The following is a 10,944-nucleotide window of genomic DNA, read 5'->3' on the forward strand; positions in this document are numbered from 1 at the left end:
CCAAAGATATAGGATTCACAAAAAAAATAGATAAAAAGAAAGCCAAACCTAACACTAAAGAAAGTCATCAGTCACAAGGAAAGACAGTAGGAAGGAACAGAGAAGAACTATAAAAACAACCATAAAACAATTAACAATTAATAATGAAGTATATACCTGTCAATAGTTACTTTAATTATAAATGGTCTAAATGCTTTCATCAAAAGACAGAGTGATCAGATGGATTAAAAAAAAAAAGACACCTGTATATGCTGCCTATAAAAGACTCATTTCAGAACTAATGACACATACAGATTGAAAGGAAGGAAAGAAAAAAGATGTCTCATGCAAATGGAAGGAAAAAAAGCTGGGGTAGCAATACTTACATCAGACAAAATAGACTTTGAAACAGAAACTGCAACAAGAAACAAAGGCATTACATAATGATAAAAGGATCAATCCAGCAAGAGGGTAACATTTGTAAGTATCTATGCACTCAACACTGGAACACCTAAATACATAAAGCAAATATTAACATTTGGACAACAGAGAAACTGACAGTAATTCAATAGTTGGAGACTTTAACACTTCACTTACATCAATAGATAGATCATCCAGGCAGGAAAAAAAAAGTAGGGAAACCATGTCTTTGAGTGATATATTAGACCAGATGGACTTAACAGATATATACAAGACATTTTATCCCATAACAATAGAATCAAATTTTTCAAGGGCACACAGAACATTCTCTAGGACAGATCACATTAGACCATAAAACAAGTCTGAGTAAGTTTAACAAGATTGAAATATCATCAAGCGTCTTTTCTGACCACAGTGGTGTGAAACGAGAAATCAGTTACAAGAAAAAGACATGGAAAAAACACAAACATGTGGAGGCTACAAACAATCAGCAGGGCAATGAAGAAACAAAAGAGAATTAACAACAACACCACATCCTGAGGCAGTTGAAAATGAACAAATGATCCAAAAACCTTCGAAGGCATGCCGAAAGTTCTAAGAGAGAAATTTATGGTGATACGGGCCTGTCTCAGAAACAAGAAAAATCCTCAAGTCATCTAACCTTACACGTGGAAGAACAAGAATGAAGCCCAAAGTTAGTAGAAGGATATAGAGATCAGAGCAAAAATAGATGAAATAGAGATGCCCTGAAGAATGAAAGTAAAAAGGTCAACAAAACGAAGAGTTTGTTCTTTGAATAGGTCAAGGAAATTGATAAGCCTTTAGCCAGACTCCTCAAGAAAGAATTCAAAATAGTATCAGAAATGAAAAAGAAGCAACTGACACCATAGAAACACAAGGTTTATAAGAGTATGAACAAGCATATGCCAACAAATTAGACAACCCAGAAGAAATGGATAAATTCTTAAAAACATAATCTTTCTAGGGGCGCCTGGGTGGCTCAGTCAGTTAAGCGTCCGACTTTGGCTCAGGTCATGATCTCATGGTTCGTGGGTTTGAGGCCCATGTCAGGCTCTGTGCTGACAGCTCAGAGCCTGGAGCCTGCTTCAGATTCTGTGTCTCCCTCACTCTCTACCCCTCCCCCACTCACTCTCTGTCTGTCTCTCAAAACAAAAGACATAAAAGTTTTTTAAAAAAATAAAAAAAACCATAATCTTTCCTAACTGAATCAGGAAGAAATAGAAAATCTGAAGAGACCAATTACAAGTAACAAAATTGAATTGGTAATCAAAAAACTTTCAACTGTTGAAAGTGTAGGACCAAATGAATTCACTGGTGAATTCTACTAAATATTTACAGAAGGGTTAATACTTATTCATCCCAAACTATTCAAAACAAACACCAGAAGATGAAAGAAAACTCCCAATTACATTCTACAACGTCAGCATTACTCTGATTACAAAACTAAAGACCCTACAGAAAAAGAAAACCACAGGCCAATATCTCTGATGAACATGGATGCAAAAAATCTTCAACAAAATGTTAGCAAGCCACATTCAACAATACATTAAAAGAATTGTTCACCATTATTAAGTGGGATTTATTCCAGGGATTCAAGGATGCTTTAATATCCACAAAGCAATGGGATACACCACATCAACAAAATGAAGGATAAAAATCCTATGATCAGAGGCATCTCAGTGGCTCAGTCAGTTGAGGATTCAGTTTTAGTTCGGGCCATGATCTTGCGGTTTGTAAGTTCAATGCCTGCATCAGGCTCCTTGCTGTCAGCACAGAGCCCACTTCAGATCCTCTGTCCTCCTCTCCTTACCCCTCCCCCACTTGTACCCTCTCAGAAATAAATAAAATATATAGATTTTAAATCCTATGATCAACCTTAAGACCCTCAGCCCAGTCTAGCCACAGCTCCAGCCAGCCAGCCAAGGCAGTTCTGCTTCTAGAATGACCTGGATGCTTTCTTTCTTTCCTCTAGGCTTTGATAAAACACCACCGCTGTAAGAATTTCTGACTTCCTAGACAGAATAATTACTCTCTTTCACAGCCCTTAATGACGCAACCAAGTCATGTTTAGTTGTTTTGACCTGTTTTTCCTCTGCTAGATTATAAACTCTAGATCTGTATGATATATTATTATATATTATAGTGTGTGCATATGACAGAAAATTTGCCTTTTCAGGACTTCATTCTATATCATGTGGGGTTATAAATCCTGTGTTTATCTTTATTATGACATGAATTTGGTAATGAGTGAAAAGTGCTCACCATTATTACTCCTAGATTCATTAGTAATCCACTCTGGGAGCAACAGAATCTTATATGACATTATACTGTTAATGACATTTTTAGAAAATATTTCTAGCCTAATAATAAAGAGGTTAGCTTTACATATAGGGTAGTTAACTCTAACATAATATATAGCTAACAATGTATTCAAGCTGTGAAGCATCTACATATTTGGTCCATAACAAAACAACCAAGCTTAGCCGCTTAAAGTTATGTTTGAAGGTAGGCAAGAAAAGTCTACAGAGTTGTATGCACGGGAGGAAGAAATATCATGATGTGAATGCCCATCTCCTAAAATTCTTCTAAAGTATGGGGGTGGAAATAATGATCTCCTGTAACAATTTGGACCTTGTCCCTCTCATTCTAAGATAATCAGAATGAAGTGGTCATTCCTCCAACCCCTGTTGACGTAATCACTGCCCAAAGTCCAAGCTTCAGCCAGTCTCCCGTTACTCCCTGGCCGTATTGCCAACCCCTAAACTTTGGCTGCACATCTGATCATATGGTATCCAGGTAACACCTAAGTCTGGTTAAAATCCTGGACTGGGGCCTCTGGGTACTTCGGTCAGTTGAGCATCTGACTCTTGATTTAGGATTTAGGATCAGGTTATGATCTCACAGTTTGTGGGTTCGAGCCCTGTGTTGGACAGAATCTACATGGGATTCCCTCTCTCCCTCTCTCTGACCCTCCCACACCCTCTCTCAAAATAAGTAAATGTTAACTTTAATTTTTTTTTTTTAACATTCAGCGCAGAGCCTAATGCAGGGCTTGAACCTACGAACTGTGAGGTCATGACCTGAGCCAACTGAGCCACCCAGATACCCCTGAAAATAAACTTTAATATTAAAAAAGACTTAATTGTGAAATACAGAGAGTGTATAAAACACACATGCAAAGATAAATGGAATCGTTCATTGTTCTGTGATCTGCTTCTTACATTTACCTTCATGCAGGGCATGTGAATGTCATTTGTTCTCCTGACTGTACAGTCATCCATTATATGGCTACACTGCAATTTGTCCATTCCACCATTAATGGACTAGGATTAGTCTCAGTCTTTGCTCATAAACAATGCTGTCATGAACAAGTCTCTTTTAGGGCGTAGGCATGGAGTGAAACGGAGTAAGCCTCGGGTTCGAGTTTGTGACTCAGCAATCTATAGAGCAAGTCTTCTTAAACAGGAACGCATGCATGAAATCACCCGCAGTCTTGTTAAGACGCCAGTCCTGATGTGGTGGGTCTGCAATTCGGCGGTTCTAACAAGCTCTCAGGTGCCAATGCTGCCGGCCCCTGGATCACACACTGAGTCAAGTTTGAATTTGCTTAAGCTTATTAGAGCCAGGTTTACCAGGTCCTCAACTCTACGTACTCACCATCTTGATATTCTCAAGACCTTTAAATTTAAATTAAAATCAATTTAGTGGATTTGTGATCATTTTTACTTTATTGTGCATTTCTGGGATTAATAAAGCATTTTCACCAGGCTTATTGGCTATTCAGATTTTCTCTTGGGAAGCACCCGTTCAGGTCTATTCCTCTATTTTTCTATTGATTGTTAATCCTTACTGGTTTTTCAACATACTTTGTCCATTCTGGATGCTAGCCTCTTATTGATTTTATATCACAAATATTTTTTCAGCGTGTCGACCTTTCTACCCACTTTTGGATTTTTTAAATAGTGTATCATTTAATGATTTTTTTAAAAAAACAAATCTCATTTCAAGAATTGAGAATGTTCCACGTCTCTCTTCCCTTTTTCTCCCATGACCAGCTCATTCCTGACCTCTGGGACCAAACACAACACTACTCAGCTCACGGTGCCTGCAGGCCCGTCTTCGCCTTGCACTCAGAAACCAGGCACTTCTGGAATTGATCGTCAGCTATGCAGGAGCCATTGGATCAGGCTTAGTGGCCCTTAGCTTCACATCAAGGGAGCAGGCTCTCTCAACACACACTTTTCAGAAAATCTTTCCATATTATCCAGCGGACGGACCAGGAAGCTGCTCCCTTTGTGGAGTGTTTGAGTAAACGGAAGTTCGTAATTTTGATATTGTTAAAACCTGGAAGTCAGGCAGATAACGGCTTTTAAACACTTGAGAATGTTTTTTTTTTCCCCCGACAGGTTATGCTACATACAATTCCTGGTCAAGCTTATATACGTTTTCTCCTATTATAGCTAGTAACCATCAATTAAAACAAAAAACTTAAAGGACAGCAAACATCGATTACATGAGTAGGTGATAGAAACTTGAAACAACTTACCAACCAGCATCTGAAATGAAGCTAAAGAAAGACAACAATTGAGGCACGTGGGTGGCTCAGTCGGTTAAGTGTCTGGCTTCGGCTCAGGTCATGATCTCACGATCTCACAGTTTGCGGGTTTGAGCCCTGTGTCGGGCTCCGTGCTGACCCTGCTCATGCTGTCTCTCAAAATAAATTTTAAAAAACATTAAAAAAAAAGACAACAATTCCTCCATTTCTTTCATGGCCCAGTACAGTCTAACACTTCTAATGATAACGCCAATAGATTTCAAACCCAGTTTCATGTTTGTTTGTTTTTTAGAGAGAGAGAATTCATGGGTGGGGGTGAGAGGCAGAGGAAGAGAGAGAATTTTTTTTTAACGTTTATTTATTTTTGAGAGAGACAGACATAGAGTGTGAGTGGGGGAGGGTCAGAGAGAGAGGGAGACACAGAATCAGAAACAGGCTCCAGGCTCTGTGCTGACAGCTTGAACCCACGAATTGTGAGATCATGACCTGAGCTGAAGTCGGTTGTTTAGCCAACTGAGCCACCCAGGCGCCCCCGAGAGAGAGAATCTTAGGCAGGCTCCGCACTCAGCACAGAGCCCAGTGCAGGGCTTAGATCCCACAACCCTGGGAGCATGACCTGGGCTGAAATCAAGAGTCAAACCCTTAACCAACTGAGCCACCCACGCGCCCTCTTTGTTTTTTTAAATCAAATCTTTCGAAATGACAATGCAATTTTCAAAATACATGTGCAAGCCTGGAGTAGTCACCCCGTAACCACAGAGGGCGCGTCAGTGACAATCAGGTGAAAGAATCATGTGAAGACAGAGATTTGGGGGAGCCACTGCTTCCCGCTGGGCCTTCCACTCGCCCCAGTTCGTATGACTCCTTCTTCCCCAGCCAGCCATATCTTGGGGTTGAGCTTCCTGGGAACCCGGACCGTGTTCTCCTTCTGTATTTCGATGGGGACCTCTTCTACAATAGGCAGCGGAGACAAGATCCTGGAGCAAAAGGCAAACGTAACGCAGCTCAAGCTCTCATTAAAGGAGCTGTGGAAGCCCGTGGGTCAGGAGCAGCCTGATAATGGGCAGGTCACTGGTGCCACACCTGTAGCCGGTTTGCCTTCTCCGGGATACTGGCCGGGAAGCTTTGCTTTAGGAACAAGGAAGCTTAGAATACTAAAGGGAGGGAAAGAAAGACCCAGGGGGGCAGTGGGTGATCAGAATGATTCTCCACTCTGGCTGCACAGTTCCATCTATGGGTTTGCTTTAAACTATTCTGGTAGCTGCGGCCCTGGCCTCAGAGAGTCTCACTGATCTAATTGCCACGAGTGAGGCACGCATCAGGAGATTATGTTTAAGTTCTCCAGGTGATTGTAATGTACAGCTGGTAACAAGAATCGCTACATTGATGAGTCCTGGGTCAGGAGTATCAGTGAGGAGTCTATGCGAGGAGAAACAGGTGCAGGGGATCTGAATTGTTACTGCAGAGTTAAAGAAGAAGTGCTGGCATGGACTTGTAGCTCAGTATCCCTTAGAGTGTGGTCTGGAGACTTCTAACAAATGCAGATTCTATATAAGTAGAATTTCTGGGGTGGGACCCAGGAACCTGCATTTTAAATAAGCTCTCTCTAGGTGATTCTGAGAACACTGAAGTTTGGGAAGTGATTATTTGGAGGTAGAATTGACAGGATTCTATTACTTGCAGGTGTTAACAGAAAGATGAGAAAACTGTTTAGATTTTTCTGGAGTGTTGAATGCCCCCAAGGAAATCTGCATATGTACATTCACCAACAGGCTTGCATTTGAATGAGCCTGGCTGGAAAAGTTATGCGACCACCTTCAGGGAATTAATACACTGCTCTGCGCTTAAGCCCTGGCGTTGAGTTTGTGACTCAGCAATCTGTAAATGGTTCAGCGGAGACATATTGGGGGGTGTGGGAGACGGGTGTAACCGTAGAGTGCAGGGAGTAGGAGAAGAAATGGGTTAGAGAAAAGAACATCAATTCTTCATGGTCAGTTCATCTCAGCTTGGAAGCAGCCGATTCTTGCAATACGAAGTGTCATCCCCGGTGCGAAGAGACACCTCTTGCTTCTCTTCCTGTTTCAAGTCCCCCTTCCTGAGGTTTCCACAAAATAGCGCAGTTTGCAACAGTTACGCTGGGCAACCCAGGAACCTTTTGCAATATTACAGAATTCATATTACTTTTGAATTTTTGTGTAAACATAACTTGAAAATGTGATGCTAATTATATTTCTGTATGTTGGCAAGGAGGTGGGCACTGAATCCTAGAATAGGGCTTTATTTTTATGAAAGTATTTAACACAGGTTTTCACAAAATAAGTGAAAATGCTGTTTGATGAGTGATTTCTTTATATTTTTGTCCTTTAATTTTTGAGGCAATTTTGAACATTTGGAGAAAATTAATTTTTGAAGACATGAGACTGTTGTAACTCTCTATTTTCTAACTTTTCATTTCCATGTTTAGATGAAAACATGTTCAAAATCTGAGTATTTGAAAACAACTACACATTATTTTTTAATCCTTCAGGTCATCAAAATGAGTATAAGTCAAGGTCATAACAGAAATAATGACAGGAAAAAAACAAGCAACTAAAAGGGAAAAAATGGAAAATTTCCAAAAAAGGTTGCTCTAAGTTTTTAAAACTAGCAGCAACAAAAATTCACAGACTTGACTGAGCATAACTCATGTGAAATTCAAAAATAAGGCACTTTAAGTTATTTACTAATGAGGATTCATTACTCACGAGAATTAATAAGAAAATTTTGTGATCAACTCCACACCTTGAACTTCAAGTCTGATTTAATCCTTGAAACCTTGTATTATTTGATAAATGATTCTTCAGCTACTAATGAAAACATTGAGATGGAAAAGAGAGGTCTTCCTGTCATATGCATAATTCAGAAGTAATGAATGTAACTCTAGGTTGTACTTTGCGGGTTAAAATTATATCCACAAAACCAGCAAACTTATCACAAAGGACAAAACTTCCGGAGTGTCACTACATTTGTTGGATAATGGTACTGGAAAGTGATTCGAACCCTTTTTGTAGCATGAGATTATTTCTAACAAAACACAATGTGCTTCAAATTAATAGAAATGATTTTCCATTGGATAAACATGGTAGAAAATATAGTATTTCATTTACCCACAAGTCTTTCAAACACAGTGTATTAAGCATGTCTTTTTATTCTGCTGTTTCAACATCGGAGGCCTTACTGACCCTAATGGGGCTGCCTGGCCCGGGGCCAGCCGGTTCCTAGTGCCAGTAAAGGACTCACCTGTGAATGTGACTTTCATGTGCAAATCACCCAATCCAGAGCCTCTACACCTCACTGCCTCTTTTTCAGACTATTGTACTCAGAGCCACGATCCACTTGTTCTCATCACCCTAGAGTCCAAATAAAGACCATGTTAAAAATCCATAGTGTGTCCATCAATAGATGAATGGACAAAGAAGATATGGTACAGGGGCACCTGGGTGGCTTAGTCAGTTAGGCATCTGACTTGGGCTCAGGTCATGATCTTGTACTCTGTGAGTCTGAGCCCCGCGTAGGGCTTTGTGCTGACAGCTCAGAGCCTGGAGCCTGCTTTGGACTCTGTGTCTTCCTCTCTTTCTGCCCCCCTCCCACTTGCACTCTACTTCTCTCTCTCTCAAAAATAAATATTTTTTTTTAAAGAAGATGTGGCGTGAGTACAAATATACACACTGGAAGTATTATTCAGCCGTAAAAAAAAAAAAAAAAAGAATGAAATGCAACAACATGGATGGAGCTAGAGAGTATAATTCTAAGCAAAATAAATCAGAGAAACACAGACACCACGTGTGGAATTTAAGAAAAAAATGAACGAGCAAAGGAAAGAGAGACACTCTTAACTATAGAGAACCAACCAATGGTCACCAGAGGGGAGGTGGGTGTGGGGATGGGCGACGTGGGTGGCGGGGACATAAGGTGCACATATGATGAGCGCTGGGTGGTCTGTGGAATTACTGACTCAAACATTGTACATCTCATATAACACTGTATGTTAAGCATACTGGAATTAAAATGTAAAAACATTTAAAAATCCATAGCATGAATTCCCACCATGCGTCCCAAGGATGGAAGACCAAGGTTTCCTGTGATTTCTCCAATCGTCTTCCACCAGAACAGCATTTGGCTGCTCCTGGCTGAAAACTGAACAGAGATGTGTTTCCAAAAGTTGGAATGAAGGGCCCTTGCTACTCAGGTGAACTGAGCCCAGAGCTCAGATTCTGAAAATCCAAAACCAAAGCCTGCCATTACCAGGCGGTGGTGCCGGGTGCCAGGTAGCTAGGGACAGTTCCTGCGCCCCTGGGGCCTCTGCAAGTATTCAAACCAGCCAACCCTAAGCCTACATACCACAGGAGAGGCACCTGCCTACACTTTCCCCTTATCTTTTCCGCCTCCTGCCTGGCCCTGGTACTTCCCCATGTACCCCCACATGGCATGGTGTACCCCCTCCTTCTGGGAACCCTGAATGACAAACTATCTTTCCAATGGCAGACATCTCATGATCTGTTGGCCTCATCATATCTGAATAATAAAACCTACATTAAAAAATTATTTTAACCTTTATTTTTGAGAGAGAATGACAGTCCACAAGCAAGGGAAGGGAGAAAGAGACAGAGACACAGAATCTGAAGCAGGCTCCTAAATCCTACATAAAATTTTAAGTTCCCCTAAATCCTACCTTAAAATTTTTTCTAATGTTTATTCATTTTTGAGAGATAGAGACAGAGTGTGAGTAGGGGAGGGACAGAGAGAGAGGAAGACACAGAATCTGATGCAGGTTCCAGGCTCTGAGCTGCCATCACAGAGTCTGACAAGGGGCCGAACCCACAAACTGGGAGACCACGACCTGAGCTGAAGTTAGACTGAGCCACTGAGTTAGACTGAGCTTAACCAACTGAGCCACCCAGGTGCCCAGTCCTACATTTTAAAACACAGAAAGAAGCAGTAGAAACTGGCTTTCACATTCCCAGTTCAAGGAAAGGCTTGTTATTACTCCCATTCCATGGTTTACCACTAGTGTTTGGGATTATCTTTGGCCAATTTATAAATACCAATTTATGAGTGTAGACTAGATTCTCCAGGAAAGCAGTATGAAACGTCACTTGCCCACGAAGCATATACACAACTGTCAGAAGGGGGCTGGAGGGGGAGGAGGTGTGAACAATTGATGACAGTGAACAGACAAGTCAGTGCTGACGTAGAGTGCCGGTCAAACTTCCTCTAAAAAACAACACACCAGCATTCAGCCAAGCATTTTGTGTCCCGCTGGGGCAATCTTCGCTTAGCTGACTGTACAGAATCTACAAAAAAGAGTGGAATTTAGTATAAATGATTTTGAAAAACAGTGAGGCAGAAGATTATTCATTCTCCAGAAAGAAAAGTTTTAAATAGAACTTGTAGATAGAAGAAATGATCATAATATGTTTGAACCAGAAATTTATATCCAGGTCAGTTCGATTACGGCAGGGATGGATGTCAGTTCAACTAACGGTTATTAGATGTATTGTTGAACCATCAGAAGAAACCAAGATAGTTGATGTGAATATTTCATTCATTTTATAGCTATTATAAAAAGCACAGCTATTGACTTCAGTGATGTGACGTTTGAGCATCTGTTTGCTTCCTGGCCTTTTTTGAAGTAGCCGTCTTTTGGAGTGCCTGGGTGGCTCAGTTGGTTAAGCATCCGGCTTCAGCTCCGATCATGATCTCATGATTCATGGATCGGGCCCTGCATCAGTCTCTGTGCTGACAGCTCAGAGCCTGGAGCCTGCTTCGGATTCTGTGTCTCCCTCTCTCTCTACCCCTCCTCTGCTCATGCTGTCTCTCGCTGTCTCTCAAAAATAAATAAAAAACATTAAAAAAATTATGAAGTGGCAATGAGAAAGAATGAAATCTGGCCATTTGTAGCAAAGTGGATGGACCTCGAGGGTGTCATG

The 10,944-nt window shown here is 40.9% G+C and overlaps 1 protein-coding gene across 2 annotated transcripts in view; it reads right to left on the reverse strand.

Moving 5' to 3' along the window:
* Window positions 1–10,944, reverse strand: part of LOC115275826 — a 55,626-nt gene that overhangs the window by 16,820 nt on the left and 27,862 nt on the right. Inside the window, exons 3-4 of one of the 2 annotated variants that reach the window (XR_003901769.1) lie at window positions 8,255–8,364; window positions 5,648–5,952 (exon numbers count right to left, since the gene is read on the reverse strand). The exons of the other annotated variant lie outside the window; for it this stretch is intronic. The gene's annotated coding sequence lies outside the window, so the exon portion shown is untranslated. Of the gene's footprint in view, window positions 1–5,647; window positions 5,953–8,254; window positions 8,365–10,944 lie in introns of those variants that run through there. 2 annotated transcript variants of the gene reach the window in all.

Source organism: Suricata suricatta, chromosome 13 (assembly GCF_006229205.1).
Source record: "Suricata suricatta isolate VVHF042 chromosome 13, meerkat_22Aug2017_6uvM2_HiC, whole genome shotgun sequence".
NCBI lineage: Eukaryota > Metazoa > Chordata > Mammalia > Carnivora > Herpestidae > Suricata > Suricata suricatta.